Source organism: Helianthus annuus, chromosome 12 (assembly GCF_002127325.2).
Source record: "Helianthus annuus cultivar XRQ/B chromosome 12, HanXRQr2.0-SUNRISE, whole genome shotgun sequence".
Classification (NCBI taxonomy): Eukaryota; Viridiplantae; Streptophyta; class Magnoliopsida; order Asterales; family Asteraceae; genus Helianthus; species Helianthus annuus.
The window spans coordinates 124,347,877-124,359,387 of NC_035444.2; positions in this window are offsets into that span (position 1 = coordinate 124,347,877).

The following is an 11,511-nucleotide window of genomic DNA, read 5'->3' on the forward strand; positions in this document are numbered from 1 at the left end:
CACTAGGGCTTGCAGTGGCCTTCTTCTTGGTGGACCGCACAGTATCAAGGTCGGCGATGCTGAACTTGGAGGTAGGTTTGGAAGATTTTCCGGCACCTACACATTCAAAGCAAGATAAGTATCCTTATCCTATTTCCATTTAACTATTTATTTAAGTTCTTAACAATACAAAAAACAGGATACTTACTTGACATGGTGACTGAGCCTGAGGATACCTCTTGTGAATCCTGGGTGTTTGTTTTGAATGATCTTGTTTCAGGACCGAGTCTTCTAAAAGCAGCGAGCCTTTCCTCAGTGACAGGTGATGGTATAAGGTGTGAAACAGAGACAGCTGTACAACAAAAAACAAAAGGGTGTTAGTGATCCTCATACAACGACAAGGTTATCTGGTGATCCTTCTCAGGATCCTCTATCCTACCATGGGTGGTCCACTTCCTTGGTAGATCCTATCCGTTTGTGATAGAATCTCTTTTGACATAGAAAAAGCGTCGTTTCCAGTTTGTATCATTCTTGGTGGCTTTGAAGATGGGGTGTTCTTCACCGGGTTTTCGCTTTAACAGATATCGGTGGGATCCAAACGTCATGAGATCATACATCTCTGCCAGTTCCGACATCCCTAAATCAATCCCTTCCTGCTCAATGATCCTTTCAAGGGTGTATAAGACCCTCCAGATCATTGGCATAGCTTGGATGTAGGAGATGCCGGTGAGGGAGAAGAAGGACTGGGTGAATTCAGGGAAAGGATACGAATATCCTATCATGAAAGGAGTGACCGGGAAAGCTACCCAAGTCTCAGAGATATAGTCACTCAGAACAGTAGGATCGAAAGGTTTAAAGAAGGTGTTCGCCGGAAAGCAGTGCCGGATCCTATCTACTTGTGGATCAGTGAAGCAACACCTCTCAGTCGCTGAATCCTTGATGATCCCTTGACTTTTCAAAGGGCTTTTCTCCTGGTGATCCTTGGCGGGAGAGTTTCGGAGCATCATTCTTGACGTGATGATGGTAAAGAAAGAAAAACAGAGTAAGAGAAGGAGGAAGAGGAAAAGAGATACCTGATTGATCTTCGGATGAGAATTTAAAGGGAGTTTCTCTTGGATTTAAATGCAAATTGATCCTATCTCTAACTCCTATTTATAATGATGATTTGCAGGAGAGTCACTTCAGTGACGTCAGGATTGCAACGGCTAGTCCGTCTTCAACGGTTAGTTATCCGTTAACTTGTTGCGGATAAGATCAACAAAATACAACTCGTTTATTTTACATAATTACTCCTTATATTTTGGGGGCAATTGTTAGGGGAGGATTTCTTAATGACCTGTGATCCTCAAGTATTATCCTGTTTGGTGATCCTTACTTCTGTGACAGTTAGTGATCCTCAGAAATGCTTCAGGATCAGGATCATGGATCATCCTAAGGATCCTTATACTAATGATTGTCTACCTTGAATTCGGTATTATTTTGCAGGAGTATCAGCTTGGACTTGGTCTTGGTAACGTTCCTGGAGAATATTCAACGTTTATTCCGCACGTGCTTGGTTCAAAGTCGACGTTAGGGGGTCGTGGAAGACTTGCATGATTTGCGAAATGTTAGTTAGTGTAGTTAGCTTCTATTTTTAAAGGGGTAGCGAGCTAATTAGAGAACACTTGGCTATTTTTTGGCTACACACACACTCGTGCAACTGCACTCACCAGCTCCCGGCGAAACACTTAGCATTTTTCACACATTTTTACATGATACACTGTAGTGATCCTTGTACTTAGCTCGCTATCATCCGAAGTTGTAACACATTAATTGTTTAATTTGAGTTGGTGATTGGTAGGTTCCATCACCCGAGGTTTTTTATGCCGGAGATCATTCATTGATCAAGGGCTTTTTCCTCGTATAAATCTTTGTGTCACTTGTGCAATTCATTTCTGAGTGATCCTCATTGCTGTTTATCAATTCAAGCATCATTCCTCACAACAGAAAGTTTGGTTACATTATCTTAGCCTGATTTTTGACCAAAACAACAGGGATAATGGTTCACCGTCCTCAGGCTTCATTAGTAGAGGTGCGGTTGAGAGGTATTGCTTCAAATCCTGCAAGGCTGCTTCATGCTTCACTCCCCATTCAAACTTCTTATTTTTCTTCAGGATATCATAAAACTCCTTGCATTTTTCTGAGGATCTTGAGATAAATCTGTTTAATGTTGCTACTCGTCCTGTCAGTCTTTGAACATCCTTCTTGTTAGAAGGTGATTTGATATCTAGGATAGCTTTGATCTGTTCTGGGCTTGCTTCTATCCCTCTTTTAGTTACCATATTGTTTTGGTCAAAAATCAAGCAAAGATAATGCAACCAAATCTTTATGTGTGAGGTGTGATGCTTGAATCAATGAACAATATTAAGGATCACTCAGAAATGCAATGAACAAGTGACACAGAGATTTATACGAGGAAAAAGCCCTTGATCAAGAGTTGATCTACGAAAAAAAAACCTCGGGTGATGGAAACTACCGATCACCAACTTAAATAAAATAAAATGTGTGTTACAACTTCAGATGATAGCGAGCTAGTTACAACGATCACTAGAGTGAAATGTGTAACAATGGTGTGTAATTGCTGAGCAAAGTGTTGTGAACTAATCAGAGCAATACGAGTGTGTGTGTGTTTTAGCCAAAAATAGCCAAGTGTTCTAATCTAGCTCGCCATCCCCTTTTAAATTTAATAAATATCTAAATAACTAACTATTCGCAATTCATGCCCTCTCCCCACGATCTCTATAACGTTCACCATGGTCAAGCACGTGCGGAATAAAAGAGAATATGCTCCAGGAATATCGCCATGACTAAGTCCAAGCACGTACTCCTGCAAAACAATCCCATATTCAAAGTAGACAATCGTTAGTGTAAGGATCATTATAATGATCCTAGATCCTGATCCTACAATACTCTCTGAGGATCACCTATTCGGCCAGAATTAAGGATCCCTAAACCCGATAACAATTGCCCCCAAAACACAAGGAGTAAAAGTGAAAATAACGAGTTGTATTTTCTGTTCTTATCTGCAACAAATCAATCGGATAACTAGCCGTTGTAAGCGGACTAGCCGTTACCATCCTGACGTCACTGAGGTGACTACCCTGCAAGATCATTATTATAAATTGAAGTTAGGGATAGAGATCAATTTGCATTTAAATTCGAGAAAGACTCCCTTTAAATCCTCATTCGAAGATCAAGCAGGTATCTCTCTTCCTCTTCTCCCGTTATGTTTTCTTTTCCTGTTCATCTTCTTCTCTATCATCATGACTAAAATGATGCTAAGATCCTCCCCGGCTAAGGATCACACAAAAGACAGTCCTCTTAAAAGCCAGGGGATCATCGAAGATTCCATGAAAGAACGATACTGCTTCACTGATGCACAAATAGACAGAGTTCGTCATTGCTTTCCGGCGAGTACCGTTTTCAAAACCTTTGACCCCACCACTCTGAGCGATTTCGTGTCTGAAACTTGGGTAGCTTTCCCAGTCACTCCGTTCTCAATAGGATACACATACCCTTTCCCTGAATTCACCCAATCTTTCTTTTCCCTCACCGGCATCTCCTATATTCAAGCTATGCCAATGATGTGGAGGGTCTTGATCACCCTTGAAAGGATCATTGAGCAAGAAGGCAATGATCTGGGAATGTCGAAGTTGGCAGAGATGTACAACCTAGTGAGCCACGGATCTCATTGATATTTACTCAAACACAAACCTTTTGAAGAACACCCCATTCTCAAAACCACGAAGAATGATACCAACTGGAAAAGGAGGTTCTTCTTTGTCAGGAGGGATACCCTTCCAAACGGGAAGGATTTGCCAAGGAAGTGGACCACCCATGGTAGGATAGAGGATCCTTAGAAGGATCACCGAATAAGCTTGCTTCTGGTGAGGACCACTAACATGTTTTTGTTTCTTTTGTGAAGCTATCTCTGTTTCACACATTATACCATCACCTGCCACCAAGGAGAGGCTTGCTGCTTTCAGAAAACTTGATCCTGCAACAAGGTCATTTCAAGCCATTACCCAGTGTTTTGGTCAAAAATTACCGAAGAAATTTAGTGATCAAATTAGTTAAGTGAGGTAGTGTACTAAAAAGTGTATTGGAAATATACTGGTTATGTTGTTTGTAAAAACAGTTTTCAGGATACGGCTCAGGATATTGAGTTGTATCTATGATCAAACTATGAGCAAAAAGTAAAGGAAATGACACGAGATGTACGAGGAATGCCCTTGATCAATCTAGATCGCTGGCATAAAACCTCGGGAGTGACAATCGCAGCTGCCTAGTTATTCTTATTGCTTCAAACTTCAGGATACAGTGTAGGATATTGACCAGATCGCTAAGTGTTACAATGCTTTGTGTGAAAGTAAAAGTTGCGAGAGAACAAGTGTGAGAGTGTAGTGAGTGTAGATGTGATGTCCTATTCGATCTGATATACCCATCTATTTATAGTAACGAAATACATATTAAAATTCCTAGAAATATGGGATGCTTCCGAATATTCCATTGTTAACGTTATAGACCGAGTAATGCGGCTTGAACGTCTTCATTTGAACGACTTGGACCGAGTCTCCCGGAGAACGGGTCTTTGTGAACGTTGGGCACCTGGACGTGCACTCCTGCACACAACCCGTTAGTAATCCTGAGGATACTATTCAGGATGTTACCAATATCCTGAATGAGCATCCTGGATATGAGCAGATATCATATAGTCAAGATATAACTCAAGATATTTCCTAGGATATGGGCTCAGAATTTTACCCATAACAATTGTCCCCAAAAAATGTTATCGTTTAGTATCCTGGCACTAACGGTTATATTTTTTATAGAGAACGAGGCAATTTAAGAGATTAGACCCATGATGTGACCGTTTGCAACTGCTCAACCTATATTTACTCATTATCACCCTATAACTTCTCGTCCTTATCCCATTTATTCTTTACCGAAGTGAAAAAAGGTAAAAACCTCTCTCCCTTTTCCATCTTCTTCTCTCTTTCTGTTCAGCATTCCGGCGAGAATATGACAAGGCAAACAAGATCGAGTTTCGGCGACTCCGCCCCCACTTTTATACAACAGAATCTTCTCTAGGATCCGGAGAAAGACATATGTACCTTTGATAGCGCCCATTTGTCGGCCCTCAAATCCTCTGGTATCTTCCCGGAAGGGACGGTATTCCGGCCGTTTGACCGGGAAATCCGGTCGGACATGGTTTCCGACGAATGGTTGTGCTTTAGTTCCTTTCCTTTCACCTTAGGGTTACGGTTCCACTTTCCAGACTTTATCACCGAGTTTTTCAACATTACGAAAATCTCTTTTAGCCAAACAATGCCAATGCTTTGGCGAGTCTTGTCCGTTCTTGACCAGATCATGAAGAATCACATTCCTGACCTTTCGGTTCATGACCTCCCCCTAGCTTACCGGCTTAGATGCCACAAATCCTGTAGATTTTTGTTTTACTCCACCTCCGGCGAGCCGTTGATACTTCGTGCCACCAGGAACGAGGAAAAATGGCAATCCAAGTTCTTCTTTGTAAAAAGAGACTCAATCCCTGGTGGAACGGAATATCCGGTGAAGTGGTTGAAAAAGGGTAGGATTTCGGGTTTAAGGATGATCATGCCTCTTATCCTGTTCCATATCCTGAACTGATCAACTTTCTTTTTACTGTTTTGTATGCAGCTGATTTTAGGAAGCTTCCACCTCCCCTTGTAGATTCACAGAAAAGGATTGACGCTATCAGACTCCTTCCCGAAGCTGAAAGAAGTTTTAACCCGTCTCCACCATCTCCAAGCCCTCTTTCCAGTGCAAACATGTCTGGTAAGGATCTTGCTCGATATCCTGCATACATGCTTTTATTTGAAATATTTAGGAAAGAATTTTACTCCCTGTATGCAGACTCCGGTAAAGTTCCAATCCTTCTCGATCTTGACGAGTTTGACAGTTACCCTACTCCAGTCATGGTCAAGAAAGAGACCCCTGCTGCCACCAGCTCCAAGCCGCTTCCAGCTCCCAAAGCTAATCCGAGGACCCGTGCTTCCATCGCAAAAAAGAGGAAGGGCTCTGAAGTTAGTGCCCCAGGCTCCGAAGGATTCTCCTATGATGATCTTAGCTTTACCGACTCCTTGGAGCAGATGACATCCTTCCTCAACAAGGTAATACCCTGTGACTATATCCTGCATATATATCCAGATAGGACATCCTGACAGGATGTCCTGATTAATAGATATTGACTCATACCTGAAATTTGATGTGAAGGGCCTCCAGCATCTGCTCCACCTTTACAACGATGCCTGTGGTACTGCTGCACTCTACGAAGCCAGGATTAAGCAGCTTGAAACTACTGTTGCCGACCAAGGTGCCATTGCTGAAGCGAAGAGTCGGCACTACGAGGATGAGCTTAAAAAGGTCACCCAGGATGCCGAGGTCAAACTGGCCACCATGCAAATGGATCATGAACAAGCCATGGTCTCTTTCTAGGAAGGAATCAAGGCTTCTGCTATAGTCTCTCTGCTGCAAGCCCGCATCAAGATTGTTAGGGCTGGATTTTTATAATACATGATCCTTACATGTGATCCTAACCAATGATCCTTATTTCTTTGGCAGATAGTGATCCTCAGCAGAGTTTCAGGATCAGGATCACGGACCATCATAGGATCCTCATGCTAACAGTTGCTTTCATTGAATTTAATGTTATTTTGCAGGGACATCTAGCAGGATCCGCTCTTAGCATCACAATCAAAGGACGCGTCTTTACAACTATAGCATGTGCTTAATCGGAGATGGACGTTGTGAAGGATATGGAAACTTGGCATGATTTAAGGGCGACAATTTAGGCTAGATTTACTTTTATTTCTAAAGGGGTAATGAGCTGATTATTAGTCTTTTTACCTAAAATAGGCCACCTACACTTGTATATATAAATACTCTTCCCCATTCGGAAGACACACAACACAATTCTCACACGCTTAGACACACATTACGATAGTGATCCTTGTACTCAGCTCATTATCATCCGAAGTTGTAACCATATTTTGATATATTGAAGTTGGTGATCGGTAGTTGCCATCACCCGAGGTTTTTTATGCCGGAGATCATTCATTGATCAAGGGCTTTTTCCTCGTATAAATCCTTGTGTCACTTGCATATTTCTTATCAAAGTGATCCTTTACTTTTTCAACAAACCAAGCATCATTCCCCGTTTACTTAGAGTTTGGTTGCATTATCCTTGTGTGATTTTTGACCAAAACAGTTTGGCGCCCACCGTGGGGCAATTGGTGCTTCATTCATAAGAAAACTTTCTGTTCGAAATCATTTCAAAGAGTTACATGGCTTCATCATTGAAGAATACATCCACAGCGATGTCGGCAGTCAACTCATCTACTGGCATTCCACCTTTGCCTCCACCACCAACTGGATCTCAGAAAAACGCTGAGAAGAGACCAACTTCTATCTCCTCTAAACCATCATCTTCTGCTCTTACTTCTTCTGTTCCCAGTACTAGTGATATATTTACTTTGATTTTGCAGATGAGGGATCGTATGCAGTAGCAGGATGAAACTAATGACAGGATCCTCAGAGAAATCGGAGATCTCAAAAGGCAAAAGAAAACGACAGAGGATCATTCCCCACTAATGCCCAAATCATTGAATTTTGATACTCCAATGATTACTTCTCAGCCACCAGAGGTCCCAGACATTCAATATATGGGTGGATCAAGAGGAGTGCATTTCAGCCCAGCAACAATGACTCAGGCATCAGGATCATATTTTCAACCGGCTGGATCCTACGCCCAGCATTTGGGGTCCTTCATGAGCTTAGGATCCTCCTTTGTCCCAGGATCATCCCAGGTTCAAGGATCCTCCTTCGTTCCAGGGTCATCCCAGGTTCAAGGATCCTCCTTCGTTCCAGGATCATCCCAAGTTCAAGGATCCTCCTTTGTTCCGGGATCGTCTCAGATACCAGGATCCTCCCAGATGCTAGGATCCCTAAAGAGTTTGCAAACAGGAAATCTAGATGTCCATCAAGGAGATTTTATTCCAATGCAGACCATTACTTCCACTGGTCCATCCATTATCCCAGAATCCCAGCAATATGGATTCACACCCAATGTTCCTAACTTGAACCCGATGGGAGGTAACACCTTAAATAATTATCTTACCACTAACCATGGATTCGTGCAGGATACCGGTATCAATCATGCTATGGCCAGGGAGTTACAGAAGCTGAAGGACATGATCTCAAGTGTTCCAGGGGTAGTCAAGCCTATCCCGGAGATTGCAGATGGAAGCCATAAGGTATCTCGTTTTGCACCACCAATTTGTGATGCAGAGGTACCCAAAAGGTTCCATATCCCTACTATGAAGCTGTATGATGGTACAACGGATCCTGAGGAGCACATAGCACAATACAGGGAGAGGATGGAGATCAATCCAATCCCAGAAAAGTTAAAGGAAGCATGCCTATGTAAAGGATTTGGATCCACCCTTACTGGATCAGCTCTTAAATGGCTGCTAAGTCTTCCCCCTTACTCTATCACTTCATTTGCTAATTTAGTTAACTTATTCAATAACCAATTCTCTTGTAGTAGAAAATTTGAAAGATTAACTGGTGATTTATATAGGATAACTCAAAGTCATAATGAATCATTAAGGGATTATATAACTAAATTCAGTAAAGAATCCTTGGACATTCCCAACTTAGATATGGCCACGACTGTTGAGGCCTTCAAAATGGGACTGCTTAAGGATTCATTGTTCTATGATGATCTTGTTATGACACCGTGCAGGAACTTAGATGAAGTAAGAACTCGGGCACTCAGGTTCATCCGGCTAGAGGATGACAAGAGGATCCAGGAGAGACAAGTAGGATCCTCAAAACAGGAGAAGCAAGGATCCTCCTTCAGGAGCAATAAATTCAAATCCTACCATAGAAATGACAACCAGAACGTGCATGCTGTTGACCAAGAAGAGGATGATGAGGATTATCCTCCAATTTCTGAATATTGTTTTTCTGTTGACAATCATGAACTAATCCTTGCAATGCAGAATCTAGGAGAAAAAGCCAGATGGCCCAGAAAGAATGACAAACCATCCGGGACTAAAGACAAGTCAAAGTGGTGTGCATACCACGAGGATTTCGGGCATCTAACTGAAGAATGCATAGCATTAAGAAAAGAAATTGGATATCTGCTAAGCAAAGGACATTTGAAAGAATTGTTGGGAAGAAAAAAGCAAAAGACTCAGGATCCTGAAAGGATCCCTGAAAAGGCTCCAGCCCCTCCGGCGAATGCACAAGTGATCAACTTTATTTCCGGAGGATTAGATATTTGTGGTACATCCTTCTCGGCAGCCAAAAGGCATGCAAAGGAAGCAAAAATGGATAATGGAGAAAGACCTATTCGAACATCAAGTGTCTCGGAAGGAAAGACGATAACATTTGATGAGGATGATCGCATTAACATCCAGGATCCTCATCATGATAGTTTAGTTATTACTCTCTTTATTTCTAACCATTTTGTCCGCAGGATCCTTATCGACGGAGGAAGCTCAGTAAACATTATCCAGCTCGATGTTCTAAAGAAAATGGGTATCCCAGAATCAGACATCACACCATGATCCTCCGTGCTTGTGGGATTCAGTGGAGAAACGAAGAAAACTCTGGGGGACATCAAACTCCCAATCTACGTGGAAGGATTACATAATTACCAAAAATTTTGTGTTATTGACTGTTTATCTTGTTGCAATGTTATCCTTGGCAGGCCCTGGATACATGATATGAAAGCAGTCCCATCCACCTACCATCAATGTTTGAAACTCCCTAGCCCATGGGGGATAATCAAGATCGACAGTGATCAGCAGGAGGCTAAGGATTGTTATACCTCATCCGTGAAGCCAACCTCGAAGCCAAGGGAACAATAGCAATTACAGTATCCTCCAAGGAATGTCTTGGAGGCAAGGGAACATGATGTGGACGAAATCCTTTTGGATCCTAGTGATCCTGAATCAAAAATCTATATCGGATCAGGGATCCTTGGCGAGTTGAAAGAAGACATAATATCCTTCCTCAAAAGAAGAAAATCTACCTTCGCATGGAAACATGAAGATATGACAGGTATATCTAAGGATATTATCACTCATAAACTTGGCATTGACAGGTCGATCAAACCAATCCATCAAAAAAGGAGGAAGTTTGCACCAGAAAGGAATGCCATTATCCAGGAAGAAGTAGATAGACTACTTCGAGCAGGTATGATCAGAGAGGTAAAATATCCAAAATGGTTAGCCAATGTGGTTGTTGTCCAAAAGAAAAACGGAAAGTGGAGGGTATGTGTCGATTTCACTGATCTGAATAAGGCATGTCCCAAGGATCCTTTCCCATTACCCCACATTGACTCCATGGTGGATGCAACGGCAGGGCATGAACTGTTAACCTTTATGGATGCATCATCTGGATTCCAACAAATTCAGATGGAACCATCTGACCAAGAGGATACAGCCTTTATGACCCCAACCGGTTTATATTGTTATATTGCCATGCCTTTTGGACTAAGAAATGCAGGTGCAACATATCAAAGGCTGGTGAATATGATGTTCAAAGATCAAATAGGACAAACTATGGAAGTATACATAGATGATATGGTAGTCAAGTCAAAGAAAGCTGAGGATCACCTAAGGGACTTGGAGGAAGCATTTGATATCCTTGATAATTATAACATGAAGCTTAATCCTTCAAAATATCACTTTGGTGTTAAAGCAGGTAAATTCTTAGGATATATGGTAACCCAGAGGGGCATTGAAGCAAGCCCGGAGCAAATTAAAACACTAGTAAATATCAAGTCCCCTGCCAATGCTAAGGATGTGCAAAGGCTAACAGGCAGGATAGCAGCTCTGGACAGGTTTATATCAAAATCCTCAGAAAGATGTAAAGAATTTTACGATATCCTAAGGAAAAACAAGAAATTCAAATGGACTGAAAAGCATGAGAATGCTTTACAAGCCCTTAAAGAATATATGTCCTCAGCACCAGCATTAATGAAACCCGGAAAAGGTGATGTGTTATCCTTATACCTAGCGGTATCCTCAACCGCTGTAAGTGCAGTCCTTGTTAAGGATCACGAAGGTACACAACATCCTATCTACTATGTAGGTAAGAGTTTACTTGATGCCGAATCCAGGTATCCACACCTTGAAAAACTTATTCTTGCATTAATTATGGCATCTACTAAGCTAAGACATTATTTTGAAACCCATACTATTGTTGTTAGAACTAATTTTCCAATCAAGAATGTCCTCAGGAAACCAGAGATGTCCAGAAGAATGGCTAAGTGGGCAGTAAAGCTTAGTGCCCATGATATAAGATATGAGCCTAGAACAGCCATTAAATCCCAAGCACTAGCTGACTTTGTGGCTGATTTCAGTAGTGATTTACAAAAGGAAGCAGAATTGGAAGTACAGCAGCTGGATGAGACCAAGGATCCCTGGATACTACACACTG